Raw genomic sequence first — 14,910 nt, 5'->3', positions numbered from 1 at the left:
CTATAAGAAGAAAAATGGAATGTTATTGATAAAAAGAAATTAACCTCACAAAAACATGTGGGAGCTATTTAGAGTGAAGAAATGGGGAGGGGGAGTGAGATTATCAAGTATCATGAAGTAAAATTTCATTGCTGAAGAAGACTAGACTGTTTTTCTCAAGACCCTAGAGAATCATAGATCCATGGAAACTGAGGAGTCTCATTTTGCTTTGGTATAAAAGAACTGTGTGAAGCTTTACCCAGGGGTATGAATTTGCATTTATAAAAAGCTATAAAGATTTCAGTGAAGCTTTGGTTTTAGTTATCTTACCATTCCACGGCTTTAATTGTATTGTGGGTCAATTCTGTACCCATGGAGAACCTGTGATAAGTAGCCACCCAGTCACACATGGAACTCAGGATTTGACTTCTAATAAGTGGGTAAGAATTTAAAAAAAAAAATTTGTTAAGCATGGCCCATGTTGTGTGTATCATATGGAAAATACATTTTTCCCCTTTTCCTGTGGCCTTGTAATTCAAGGGATAAATGCCAACCAGAGGTGTCTATCCTTCCTTCAGTTGTCAAAATACAGCACTGTACATATGTACACTGCTCTTATAGGAATACTTGTTTTAATCTCTTAAGGTTTTGTATCATAGGTAAGGACAGATTCTTAAAAAACTTTTGAGGCAGAGATTTCCTGTGCCCAGCCTGGAACAGCTTCATGAAGGAGGTCAACAGGCTGTTCGTGGGAGTTGAGTGGGGTTTGTGGAGAGGCAAGAGCATGGCTATTCCAGGTGTCTGGAAATACATGGACAAGACACAGCATCCAGAACAGCTGCATGGCCATGGCAGTGTTTCTCAAACTTAAGCCTCCATCCAAACCACCTGGAAGGGTTCTTAAGACAAACATCACTGCCCTGCTAAGAGCCACAGCCAAGTAATATGATGCATGGCATTTTTGGTTGAAAGGTGATGCCAGCTAGCCATTGAGATGATATGATTATGTTAAGATTTTCATTTATATGGATATTGGACTCCTGCTATTCACCTTGGCCTGCTACGGGACTCCTGGAGAGTTCCCATTGGTTGGGGAAGTACAGTAGGAGGGAATTCCGGGGGAGGAACTTCCTCTGGGGTGCCAGGAGAACACCGTGTGGGTCGATCAGGATTCTTCCCGGGGGCATACGGGGCATTGGTGGCAGTTTCAAAAAAATAAAGTTTGTTCCTGCTTGAGTGGCTTGTGATTTTGTGCCTAGCCAGACTGCGGCAATTGGTGGCCCGTGCGGGGGACGCCTGAAGCTTGGAGGCGAGTAAAATTGCTCACCCCTGAGGGAAGGCGAGAGAATGGGTGACCATTTCCAAAAACAATGTGTTCTTGTTTTGATTTATTTTGTTTTTGTTTCAAGCTGCCTATCCCTAGAATTTTCTCAGGCGAACTGGGAAAAATGGTTGGCTCAAGGTTTGAAGTTGTTCGGCCCTGAGAAAGAGAAAATTGATACAACGATTCTTTGTTCCGTTTTTGTTTCATTCTGTTTCGGTTTTATTTTATGCTATCTTATTGGCTTGCGTTTACCTTTATAGTAGATTAGAAACTAGTAAAAAACAAACCGAAAGACTGTTAAGTAAATTATTAGAGGTCCAGACTATGGTAGAAAACATGTTAGGTCAAGCAAAAGAGAAGGTCTCTTGAGCTAGTCAGACAGAGGAAAATTTGAAGAAAGAAAGCTTAGAGGAAAAACAACCATCAGGCGGGGAATTATAACAGGAGGCTGCTACTAACTCCATTCTTTCACCAGAGGGCGTAATTCAACCAACAGCTCCATCTACAGCTGAGCGGCCCTCAACTCCCATAGTTGATGGACGGAATCCTGAGGCAGGACCCCAAAGATTAGCATGCCCTGTACTTGAACAGGCAGGAGGGCAATGAATTCACCGTGCTTTCGATTTCAATACAGTGAAGCAATTAAAGGAGGCTGTAACAACCTATGGTCCCCAAGCACCCTTCACTGTGAGCATGGTCGAATCCATTACCAACTTAGACATGAAGCCAGCAGATTGGGATAACATGTATCGATCTGTGCTAAATGGAGGACAATATTTGTTATGGAAGGTTGAAAATGAGGAATTTTGCATGGAGACAGCTAGGCAAAATGCAGCAGCTGGTTACCCTCAAAGAAATCTAGATATGTTATTAGGAAAAGGACCTTATGAGGGTCAAAGGCAACAAATTGAATATGATCCTGGCGTATACGCACAAATTGCTGTAGACGCGGTTAGGGCATAGGAAACTTTACAGGGGCATGGAGATTTACAAGTACAATTATCTAAGGTAATACAAGGAACTAATGAACCTTATGCTGAATTTGTAGATAGGCTTATTCAAATAGCTTCTAGAATATTTGGAGATACAGAACAGGCAATGCCATTTATAAAACAACTGGCTTATGAACAAGGAAATCATTGCTGCAGAGAGGTCATTAGACCATGGAGATACGAATATTTAAAAACATATATTAAATTATGTAGAGACATTAATGAACAAGGGCAAGTCTTAGCAGCAGTACAACAGGCTTTAGATGCCAGGCCAAAAACATGCTATAATTGTGATCAAACAGGACATTTTAAAAGGAGTTGCCCCATAGGAGGAGGGTTTAACAAAGCTATGTATCAAAGGAATAGAATACCGGGTATTTGCCCACAATGCCATAGAGGGAGACATTGGGCTAATGAATGCCGTTCGCAAACTACCATAGAGGGTATTCCGTTATCAAAAAATGGACAAGGACCAGGTGTTTATCCACGATATCGTGGAGAAAGGCATCAGGCTCCATTGCCAAAAACCGGACTGGAGGGCCCAATGCTCCGGGGCCCAAAACCACAAATATACGGGGCAATGGAGGAACCCAGCAGCACCATCAAGGTAGTGCCCAGGACGCATTATCCATTAAATCCCTCATCAGACAAACCAGAGGGAGCGCAGGGTTGGACATCTGTGCCTCTGCCAGAGCAGTACTAACTCCAGAGATGGGAGTTCAAATCATTCCCACAGGAGTAAAAGGATCTCTTCCCCAAGGAACAGTAGGCTTATTATTGGGACACAGTTCTTCTACACTAAAAGGACTTATGATAAATCCTGGGGTAATTGATCCCGATTATGAGGGTGAAATAAAAATTATAGCTAGTTCTCCAAGAGGTATATCAGTAATTTCACCAGGAGATAGAATAGCACAGTTATTAATAATACCCAGCCTGCATGATAAATTTTCCAGTCGTACTGTAGAAAGAGGTTCCAGGGGATTAGGCTCCACAGGTGTAGATTGGGCTATGCTGTCTTTAAATTTAGATTCTCGCCCCATGCTAAAACTAAATATTCAAGGACATGACTTTAATGGGCTACTGGACACAGGTGCTGACCTTAGCATCATATCTCGTCAATAATGGCCAAAACATTGGCCATTGCAACAAGCCACTCAAATGCTTCGAGGCCTAGGAGTGGCAACAAATCCCCATAGAAGTGCAATGGTATTAGATTGGAAGGATCCTGAAGGATGTGAAGGAACTATACAGCCCTATGTATTGGATCATCTTCCTATAAATTTATGGGGACGAGATGTCCTAGATCAATTAGGTCTACATTAACAAATAACATGAATCCTAACGTGCCCACTACTAGAGCTAGACAAGGCTTTAGGAAAGAAAAAAGATTAAGAGAACAAGAACAAGGTATGACAACACCAATTCAAATAGATCAAGAAATAAATAGACATGGATTGGGTTTTCAGAAAGGGCCACTGAAACAATCAAAATTACTTGGAAGTCAGAAAGACCAGTGTGGGTTCCTTAGTGGCCCCTGACTAAAGAAAAGATACAAGTAGCCCATGACCTGGTCAAACAACAATAGGCGGAGGGACATATACAACCTTCCATATCTCCCCATAATATTCCCATTTTTGTCATTAAAAAGAAATCTGGTAAATGGAGATTATTACAAGATTTAAGAGCCATTAATAATGAGATGGTTATTATGGGACCTGCTCAATCAGGGATTCCCAAATTATCTGCTTTAGCAAAAACCTGGTATGTTTTAGCTATAGATATTAAAGATTGTTTTTTTTCAATTCCAATTCATCCCGAGGATAGTCCACATTTTGCATTTACTATCCCTGCACTGAATCATGAAGGTCCTGATCAGAGATATGAATGGAAAGTACTCCCTCAAGGGATGGTTAACAGCCCAACTATGTGTCAAATTTATGTTAACAAAGCAATCCAGCCACTTAGAAATCAAAATCCTGAACTACAAATATTTCACTATATGAATGATGTGTTATTGGCACATAAAGATAAAAACACATTGCTAGAATGTTATGCCACACTTACAAATTTATTAAAAAATTATAATCTAGAGATAGCAATAGATAAAGTACAATTAAATCTTCCAATTAATTATTTAGGAGTTTTATTATCCTCAACCATGGTCCATCCACCAAAAATTCAAATACAAGTAGATCAACTCAAATCACTTAATGACTTTCAAAAGTTATTGGGAGACATAAATTAGATATGGCCTTATCTAGGCATACCAACAGGAGAGTTGGGACCTTTATTTGATATTCTAAAAGGTCCATCAGATCCAAATTCACCCCGCATGTTGACGCCTGAAGCAAGGAAGGCATTAAAAATCATTGAAACATATATGGAAAATATGTATTTGGATAGAATTGATATAAGTTTGCCCTTATTATTTATTGTACTACCAACAAAAAATATTCCTACAGGAGTATTTTGGCAAGAAGATCCATTATTGTGGATATATTTATCTTATTCTCCTAACACTATTCTTACTATATATCCTGAGGCTGTAGGACAATTAATACTCAAAGGAATAAAAGCAGCAAAGGGAGTGTTTGGGATTTCTCCCAATAAAATTATTACTCCATATACTATGGATCAAATTGATGAGTTGGCTAATGAGTTAAATACTTGGGCAATAATTGTGTGTAAATCTAATGTTTCATTTGATAATCACTTACCATCTAATCCTTTGTTGTCTTTTTGGTCTAAGTATCCTGTAGTTTTTCCAAAAATGACAAGAAAAACCCCTATCATGAATGCTCCAAATATATTCACTGATGGGTCAAATAATGGTACAGCAGCAGTAGTTACCCCTGATCAAACTTTTACATTTTTAGTACCCAAACAATCAGCTCAAAAGGTAGAGCTTAATGCAGTATTACAAGCTTTTATGATGTTTAAAGATTCTATATTTAATTTATTTTCTGATAGTCAGTATGTAGTTAATGCTATAGTATCCCTTGAAGATGCTGGTGGGATTTCCCCTTCTTCTACTGTTTTCTCTTTGTTTTCCACTATACAAAGTCTAATCTGGGACAGAAAAGGTCCATTCTTTATAGGACATATCAGGGCATATACAGGATTGCCTGGAGCCCTTAGTTTGGGCAATGAATTAGCAGATAAATCTACACATGACATACATATTTTCTCCACAATAGAAAAAGCTATAAATTTTCATAAAAGTTTCCATGTCAATGCTAATACTTTACAAAAACGTTTTAAAATAACTAAAGAACAAGCCCGACATATAATAAAACAATGTCAAAATTGTGTGACATTTTTACCACAAGTTAATCTTGGATTCAATCCTAGAGGACTGATACCTAACCATATTTGGCAGATGGACGTCACACACTTGCCAGAATTTGGAAAATTAAAATATTTGGATGTTACAGTTGATACTTCTTCCGGATTTTTGATGGGCTCCCTTCATGCCGGAGAAAAAACTAAAGATGTTATAGCTCATTGCTTACAAAATTTTGCCACTGTGGGTGTTCCAAAACAGTTAAAAACAGATAATGGTCCTGGTTATGCTTCTACCTCTTTTAAACAATTTTGCTCATCATTTGGCATTACTCACATAACAGGAATTCCATACAATCCACAAGGACAAGGCATAGTTGAAAGAGCTCATCAAACTATTAAAATGTACTTATTAAAACAAAAGGGGGGAATTGGAAAGGGGTATATATCCCCCAAATACAAACTTAAAATAACACTTTTTACTCTAAACTTTTAAAATTTGGGTTCATCAGGGCTTAGTGCTGCGGAAAGACATTTGTATCCAAAAAATGTACATAAGCCTAAGGTACTTTGGAAGGATATTCTAACAGGACAATGTAAAGATCCTGACCCAGTGATTGTCTGGACTCGGGGCTCTGTTTGTGTTTTTCCACAGGGAGAACAGCAGCCGATTTGGATTCCAGAGAGGTTAACCAAAACAATTTCTACAGACCAAAAAGAAGATGATTTGACTCAAATCCATAACAGCTGATATCCAGAGCTCCAGCTTGGCTATTCTTACATGTGCGACAGTGATTAACCAGGATGCTTTTTTCAATATCTATTTTATTATTGCTTTTTCCCACATCATAAATTTCTATTTTATTTTTGAGCTCATACAGACCTAGGTTAATGTTTTTCTGATTAGTTTTATTTTTGACTATGGAGATTTTAAACATTGCCATGGATATTTCACCTAGGTAAAGCTACCAGGCCTTTACTATTGTCTTATGTGTTGTATGTTACGTGTGCACACTTCTTTTTTGTGTTGTATGTCTGTGCGTATGTTCATATATCATATATGAGGAGCACTCATGAATAAATGGATCCGAATTTTTTTTATTATTCACATGATTTTAATGGTTTAATTTAAATTGGGTAAACAGCTGTTGAGGATTGTTTTTATATGTGTACAAACATGCAGGTTAACAGATCTGTTTGTTTACTTTCTCCTTTCCTTTTCATTATATTTAGTAATTCTGTTCAGGATAATGTAAATCATTCAAAAAATTGTTTTCTTAGTACCTGTTGGAATGTTACATAATTTTTTTTAGCATCATTGTCAGAATTCCTATCTTCATCCCAGTGCCGGTGAAGACAAGATGAAACCAAACTACAGTTTCTTCGATAGTTGTCACAACAAACTGTATAAACTGATGCATCAATGAATAATAACTCAACAAGTAATGCTCAATCACTGAGTAGATTTATTTTGGGAAGAAATGGACATATTGATAGATTCCTCTGCTTTGAACTGCTTACAAAACTTGCCTGGACTATGTATCACTTGTATGCATTGTGTTCTATATGTTGATGTAGCGAATTATGGTAGTGCTGGTGTATCTTTGCTGATGTGTCACCAGTGTTGCAATTTTTCCTAAAGAGCCGTCAATTGACTTGATGTTGTGGCATTTCTGTATCCTCCTTCCTTCTACTAGTGATGGTCTAATTTTGGGGGCCAACAGAGGTGAGGCAAAGAACCTCCCCCCCCACTGGTGCATAGGCCTATCCACAGGTATGGCTATATGCTGGACCAGTAGTCAGTGACGGGTATGATCCAATTGCAGTGGTATCAACCTAAGACAGGAGGCTGACGCCTAGAGGTCAGTTTTCTGATGACGGGTAAGAAACATATGTTGAATTGGACAAACCTAACAGGCAGGGTCCCTAGCCACATTGCTAGTTGCTTAATTAAACAGAAGGGGGGAGATGCTAAGAGCCACAGCCAAGTAATATGATGCATGGCATTTTTGGTTGAAAGGTGATGCCAGCTAACCATTGAGATGATATGATTATGTTAAGATTTGCATTCATATGGATATTGGACTCCTGCTATTCACCTTGGCCTGCTATGGGACTCCTGGAGAGTTCCCATTGGTTGAGGAAGTACAGTAGAAGGGAATTCTGGGGGAGGAACTTCCTCTGGGGTTGCGGGGGGCGGGGTAATGCTGCCTGGGTTGATCAGGATTGTTCCCGGGGGCGTACGGGGCATTGGCGGCAGTTTCAAAAAAATAAAGTTTGTTCCTGCTTGAGTGGCTTGTGATTTTGTGCCTAGCCAGACTGCAGCACTGCCCAACCCCCAATTTTTGATTTGGTGGATCATGATGTGGGGTTTGAGGTTTTGCATTTCTTTTCTTTTCTCTCTCTCTCTCTCTCTCTCTGAGGTTTTGCATTTCTAACGTGCTACTGAGTGATGCTGACAGCTATTCATAGACCACATTTTGAGAAACACTTACCTATAGGGCAAAACCACCCACCTGACTTGATTAGGAATTGGCTGCTTGCCAGTGAGAACCTGAAATGGGGGAAACTGGAAGGAACACCTAAAATGAGAGTGAAGATCATGAGACTTGTGAAACGCTTTTAAGGGAGCCTATGGTTGACACTGACCTTGGGGACAATCATAACTACCCACCCCATACAGGCCAGCAAGAAAATAAGTAATTGTTCATTAGGGGAAACAGCTTTCTTGTGACTTTGGAGTCAACTGAGGCTCATATCCAAGTTTGTTCCTGTTTCACTTTGTATTGCCCTATTAAGCCATTTAGCCTCTTAAAAGTAATAGTTATTTGGCTGAATGCCACTGCTAGGAGCCACAGCAAAGTATTATGATGCATGGCACCTTTGGTTAAGGTGACTGCCAGCTAGCCATTGAGATGATATGATTATGTTAAGATTTACATTCATATGGAAATTGGACTCCTGCTGTTCACCTCGGCCTCCTATGGGACTCATGCTATGGGACTCATGTTACGGGACTCCCGGAGAGTTCCCATTGGTTGGGGAAGGATAGTAGGCGGGAATTCCGGGGGAGGTCCGGGCCCCCCGGTTCCAGTAGACGCACACACGTGTGTGGACCAGCTTGCTAGCCAGGCGCGCACGGGGTATTGGTGGCCTTTTTAAAAATAAAGTTTTGTTCCTGCTTGAGTGGCTTGTGATTCTGTGCCCAGCCGGGTTGCAGCAGCCACAGAGCAAGTTCTTATATAGATAAGAATTCCCTCTCCCCATCCCTACTTTAGGTTCTCTTTAAGCATATTTACTACGTCTACTACAGTAGATATGATTATTTGATTTTGGCCTACTCTTTCATTAGATGCTGAGCCTCATGAAGGAAAAGAGTTTGGCTGTTGTTCACTGTTGTATTCCAATGCCCAGAACAATACCTGACACATAATAGCACTTGACAAGTGTTTATTGAATGAACGAGCATTGTGAGCCTGTTATAGTCTCCAGTAAATTCACTATTTGCCTACAAGAGCTAAAATCTATTTGCGCTTACAATTATTGACCCTGGAGAGAGCCATGGATCTCTTTGAGCAGTTTTAGTTACTTTTGAAGTGTTTCCATCCACACAGTAGAATTATTTTTGTAATTTGATGTTGAAAAATTATCATCTAAGGATATTTGTTAGTCAAGATTGGGTGACATGCAAATATAAAACAGTGCTATGTCTTTTCTCCCTCTTTTTGGCCATCAATCATGTGCTGTCAAATATTTTGTATCTTAGTAATATCTTGGACAGATCCCTGTTTTGTGGACACTTCTGGATGTAAAATTCCAGTCTAGCTTAATTTAATAGTTTAAGATATCAGTCTCATATCCAATAAGAAAGAGATCTTCTCACCAGGCTTGGCCTGAGACCCACAGGACCTGCACTGGGGGACATGTCTCCTATGGAAGAAGAGTGTGTTTTCTTCCTTGGCTGGCCACACCCTCTGTGTGGCAGGCAGGTAACAACAATTCTCTCACCACCTGGTGGGCAATCCTCTGGCCACACAGCTTCAGCCAGGGTAATTTCCAGGCAGTCCACTTGATCTGGAGGAATTCTTTGCAAGGTGGGAGGTAGATGGCTGCATTGCTGCCCCATTTTTCAGCCAGCCTCCTCCCCTCAATGTATTCTCTTATTCTCTGCCCAAAGGGACAGAGTGGCAGATTCATGGAGAGCCCAATTAGAAAACTGGTGCCAGTCTTCTTGCAACCTCTACCAATTTCTTCCAGAATATATGACTTGGCTTTGGCTTAGGAATAACCTTGTCCCTGTGTAACAGTGGTCCCTTAAACTTCTGAATATAGCCCTCATTGCTGTGAGATTTATTATTTTTTTAAAATGTTTATTTCTCTCTTCTCCCCTTTCCTCCTCCCTAACAAGATTAGGGAGGTAGTGCTATTTTTTCTTCCCCCAGTTAATTGCCCTTGAACACACCCACTACAAGAAGGAGATGTCTGTTGAGGATCTGGGAAGTGAATAACTCCCAAATTAACAAGTGAATCCTAATACACTCTGGGGCCCCCTGGGACCCCCTACAAGAGCAAACTGGAATGTAACCCTTGAAGTTCCTTTAAAACCCCCTGTCCCTCCTGATGGAGAGAGTCATAGCCTTTGGGATAGGCGTTCTCCTGTGTTTCCCCTTTTCTAGCAAAGCAAAAAACCTCCTTTTTCCTGTTTCTCACAACTGTGTCCTTATTATCAAATTGGCATTGATTGGCATTGGGGACAGGGACCAAACTTTCGGTTATACCTGGAGGGGAGAAGAAAAACCATAGGACTTTCACTGTATGCCATTGTTTCCCAGTGGGAGCACTACTGACAACTTGGATCAGACAATGCTTTCCTGCACAGGGCTCTTCCTTACATTGCAGTATATTTAGCATCCCTGATCCTGCCCATTAAATGCCAATAGCACCCCCAGAAAACACCTCCTCACATTTCCAACTTCCACTCAGTTTTTGAACCAACAACTTGGTAACACATAGGAATTCTAGAACTTCTAATCTGTTACTTATACAGGCTGGTGGGAGTAGTGGGTGATAGCTGCATAACTGATAAGTTCTGCAGAGATATGTCTGGCAGTTCTCTTCAGAATGTGGGGGTTCTTAGCACCTATTATCCTCAGCTTTGGGCTGTAGTTGAAATTCTGAGATAAGAGAAAAATAATCTTTCAATATCCTATTATGGGCTGGAAGCAACATGTCTCCAAATCACAGGGTAAGATTCTTTTTTTTTTTTTTATTAGTATCAGAGATTGAATTCAGGGGCTACTGGACCACTGAGCCACATCCCCAACCCTATTTTGTATTTTATTTAGAAATTGGGTCTCACTGAGTTGATTAGCACCTTGCTGGTGCTGAGGCTGGCTTTGAAATCACAATTCTTCTGTCTCAGCCTCCTGAGCCTCTGGGATTACAAGAGTGCACCACCACCCAGCTGGCCAAGGATTCTTTTACTCAGCTAGTCCCCTTGGAGTGAGTAGGTTCTGTCACCCTCAGTCAGAAAACCTACCCTTTTGCTACCTCCTTCCATGTTCTTATGGAGGGTCCCCATTCTGTGGGCAGCATAGCTCTTCCTTATTTAGTGCAAATATTATCAGAATCATAACAGCTAATTTTTATGTTCATAAATTTGCAGAATCATAAAAGCAAACATAATGCTTTATTTTGGGTTGAACCATCAACTAAATATCTCTACAAGTTAAAATAGTTGAATCTCATAGGGCTGGGGTTGTGGCTCAATGGTAGAGCAAGTGCTGGGTTCAATCCTCAGCACCACATAAAAAAATAAATAAACAAAATAAAGGTATTGTGTTCATCTACAACTAAAAAAGAAATCTCTAAGGAAAAAAAATAGTTGAATCTTGGCAACTTTGTATAATCCAATCTATGTCAGTGGACTTCATGCCTAACTTAAATGTGTTATGCTCGAATTCAGGACCCCCAAAAGACCACTAGAGACCAAGATCAATGTAAGCAGCAAAGAGGTGTTTATTGCGAGCTAGCTCGGTCCTCTGCACACACACAGCAACTGGTGACGTTGAGAGGCCCCAGCCCAGGGTTTGCAGCAGTTTTATACACTCTTTGGGGAAGGCAGGGACTTCACATACATCATAGCATCTCTTAACAAATCATCACACACCCATGGAAAATCATAAAACAACTCTAAAACATGATTAGCACATTCACTGGCGGGAATGAGTTGGGTAGGGGTGATTGGTTAGTACAAGAGGGGGATTCGTTTGAACTGATTGGTTTAGGCCATGAGGGGAGTACATGCTGAACTACATGGTTTCCCAACATATTATCAACCACCATAAACTACTGGGAGAGTCATTTGGCATCCCAGGTATTTCCCTGTCTCATGCTGATTGGTGGCTGCTAGGGAATTGCTATGAGTCCCCACCTAGACTGACTGAGTCAGAAACACCTGGCACAGCAGATCTCTCCTGTTATTTGTAGCTAAACAACTCAGCAGGGTGGTTTGGGCCTAGGAGTGCTCTGTGTGTCTTTCCAAGGACAAAGGTCGCGCCCCCTTCTTTGGACAGGCTTTGCTCTGAGATAGAGGCTGGCTTTTCAAATGCAGGCATAAATCTTTAGTATAAAGCAATATTAGTGAATGTGACAGTACTTGAAACATTATATTATTTATGATAAATAGACTCAAATTTTATCTCTGTTCACTGTGAGTCAGTCTAATCTGAATAACACGGGGCATGGGAAGGGAGTTGGGTTTGCATTTTGTTCTGTCCTTTACAGAACAGTTCACAGACATGATCCTATTTGCTCTTCAGGCTACCTTAAAACCCATTTCATAGAAATGTATTTGTTTTTTGGTGGGGACACAATGATAAATGGACAAGGTTTTCAACATATAAACATCTAAGCTCTTAATGGGATCTTCAGTTTTAAGAAAAGCCATTTTGCTAATATGATAGTTCTTCAAATTTATTCTCTAGGCTTAAAAATGTTCAAATAGGGGCTGGGGTTGTGGTGCAGTGGTAGACGGTTACCATGTATGGGTGAGGCACTGGGTTCAATTCTTAGCACCACATACAAATAAAGGCATTGTGTCCACTACAACTAAAAAAATATTTTTAAAAATGTTCAAATAATGAAATTGTAGCATTGCTATGTTACCATTATTAGACTACTACTTGCTATTATAGCTGCATTAAATGAGCTTGTAAGGTCAGGCACTGGTGACCAAAAGGAAGCAGATTAAAAGCAGCTGAACAAGGCTTTATTGAGATTCACTCCCAGGCAAGACCCTCCAGTCCAACAGAACAGATCTGGGGAAATCGTGCCCAGCCTCAGCCAAATTGGAATTTTATTGGGCTGAGGGCAGGAAGGGAGGGCTTGGGACAGGAAAGGGAGGTTTTTAGAGTCCCTTATCCTCCTGGGGTTGGTTGGGGGAATCTCGCTGAGATCCATATCCTTCCAGAATTGGTCAGGAGACCCTGCTGATTGACAGGTGGTTGTGGGGCGCCTGATTGGTTGCTCTTTCATGCACGGGGTTGCCTAGTGCTTTGTTCCCTTAGCCACCTCAAACCAACCTTACAGAGCTCAGTAATCATATTTCAGGTTTGATTAAGGATTTCTACTACTCCTTGAATCCACGCTTTAAATGGAATGGCTTTTCTAACTCAAAGACAAGTAAAAATTTAATGTCAGGTTTCCTATGAAAGCTTGCCTGAAATAGTGAGAGTCGAAAAGGATTTTGATTTTGGGAAAAGTGTAGTTCAGCCATATTATTCTTCATTTCTTGGACTTTGTGACTTTTGGGGGAAGTTATGGTGGAGTTGAGATTTTAACATTGGGTTGAAGAAAGTCTTTTGTGGGTACTTGTTTCAGTCAATTTTTCACTGCTGTGACCAAATGATCTGACAAGAATAATTTCAGAGGAGGAAAAGTTTATTTGTCACTAATGGTTTTGGAGGTCTCAGTCAGAGGCTGACTCCATTGCTCAGGGCCCAAGGTGAAGCAGGACATCATGGAGAAAGGATACGGTGGAGGGATACAGCTCAGGAAGCAAAGGGAGACATAAACTCAGATCACAAATTATAAACCCAAAGGCAATGACCCACCTCTTTCAGCCACACCATACCTGCCCCACAGTTACCATCCAATTAATCCCTATCAGAAGATTAATGCACTGAATAGGTTATAACCCAATCATAACCTCTCATAACCCAATCATTTCAACTCTAAACTTACTTGCATTGTCATGCATATGAGCTTTCGGGGGCGGGGGGTCACCTCATATCTAAACCATAATAGTGCTGTAATTTTGGATGTTAAGTGTCCCACAAAGGTTTGTGTGTTAAGGCTTGGTTTTCAGCCTGTGGGATAGTGCTGGAAACCTCAGGAGATGGAGCCTAGTGATAAGTTTTTAGGTGTTGGGGACAAGTTCTTGAAGGGGATCCTGGGACTATAGTTGGCTCTTTTTTCTTTTCCTCCTGCACCTGCTCACAAAGTGAACCAATTTCTTCTGCCACATACTCCTTCCATGATGTACTGCCTACCCATGGTCCAAAAGCCACAGTGCCAACTGATCATGGACTAAAACCTTTGAAACTGGGAGCAAAATAAACCTTATCCATTCATGAGTTGATTATCTCATATATTTACTATAATAATGAAAAGCTAATACAATGGCTAAAATAAAAAAGAAAAAAACAGTTGAAAAAAAATCTTTAGACCTTCAATTTGTTAGAATCTATGACAAGGAGATCTACCTCCATACTCTAGCACATGCCTGTGGAATTCCACAGATGTGGATTCACCAAGAAGGAAACCTATCTCATAAAGTAAATTTGAATTTTGTGTTCATCCATATGAATTTGGAAAATATACTTTATTGAGTGTAGGCCTTTTGATTTGCATGTTATTTAATGTGTTCATTGCAATTGTTTTAGCTACCTCTAAAAGGTAGGATAAAAGGAAAGGTATCTTCTCCCAGAGAAAAAAGGGTGAGAAGCATGATACTAAGTAATTTTTTCTCCTTGTCTTAAATGAAGCCATGATGTTATGTTGATTGATTTGTTACAAATCTCTTCTATCTGACCTGAAAAAATCAGAAATGAATTTTGCTGACCCTCCTTATTGATTCTCGAAGAGGAGCAGCCTCAAATCTCTGCAACTCTTTCTTATCCTTATTTCTGCCCTCTCTAAACAGATGACTCCTAAAAGTTCTAGAAAATGCAGGGGGTGGGGTCAAGAGGTCAAGGAATTTTAGGCTAGTTCTGTTGTAGGGGACAGACAAGGCAGGACACCTAAGACAGCAAGAAATAGTTTTTTTTT

The 14,910-nt window shown here is 40.3% G+C and overlaps 1 pseudogene; it reads right to left on the bottom strand.

Moving 5' to 3' along the window:
• LOC113178575 (importin subunit alpha-1-like) overlaps nt 1-9,706 on the bottom strand; it is a 43,921-nt pseudogene extending 34,215 nt beyond the window's left edge.
• Nucleotides 9,707-14,910: the final 5,204 nt, after the last annotated feature.

Source organism: Urocitellus parryii, chromosome 1, assembly GCF_045843805.1.
Source record: "Urocitellus parryii isolate mUroPar1 chromosome 1, mUroPar1.hap1, whole genome shotgun sequence".
NCBI lineage: Eukaryota > Metazoa > Chordata > Mammalia > Rodentia > Sciuridae > Urocitellus > Urocitellus parryii.
Note: the sequence above shows the minus strand (reverse complement) of the source record. Positions and strands in the feature narration are given on the sequence as shown.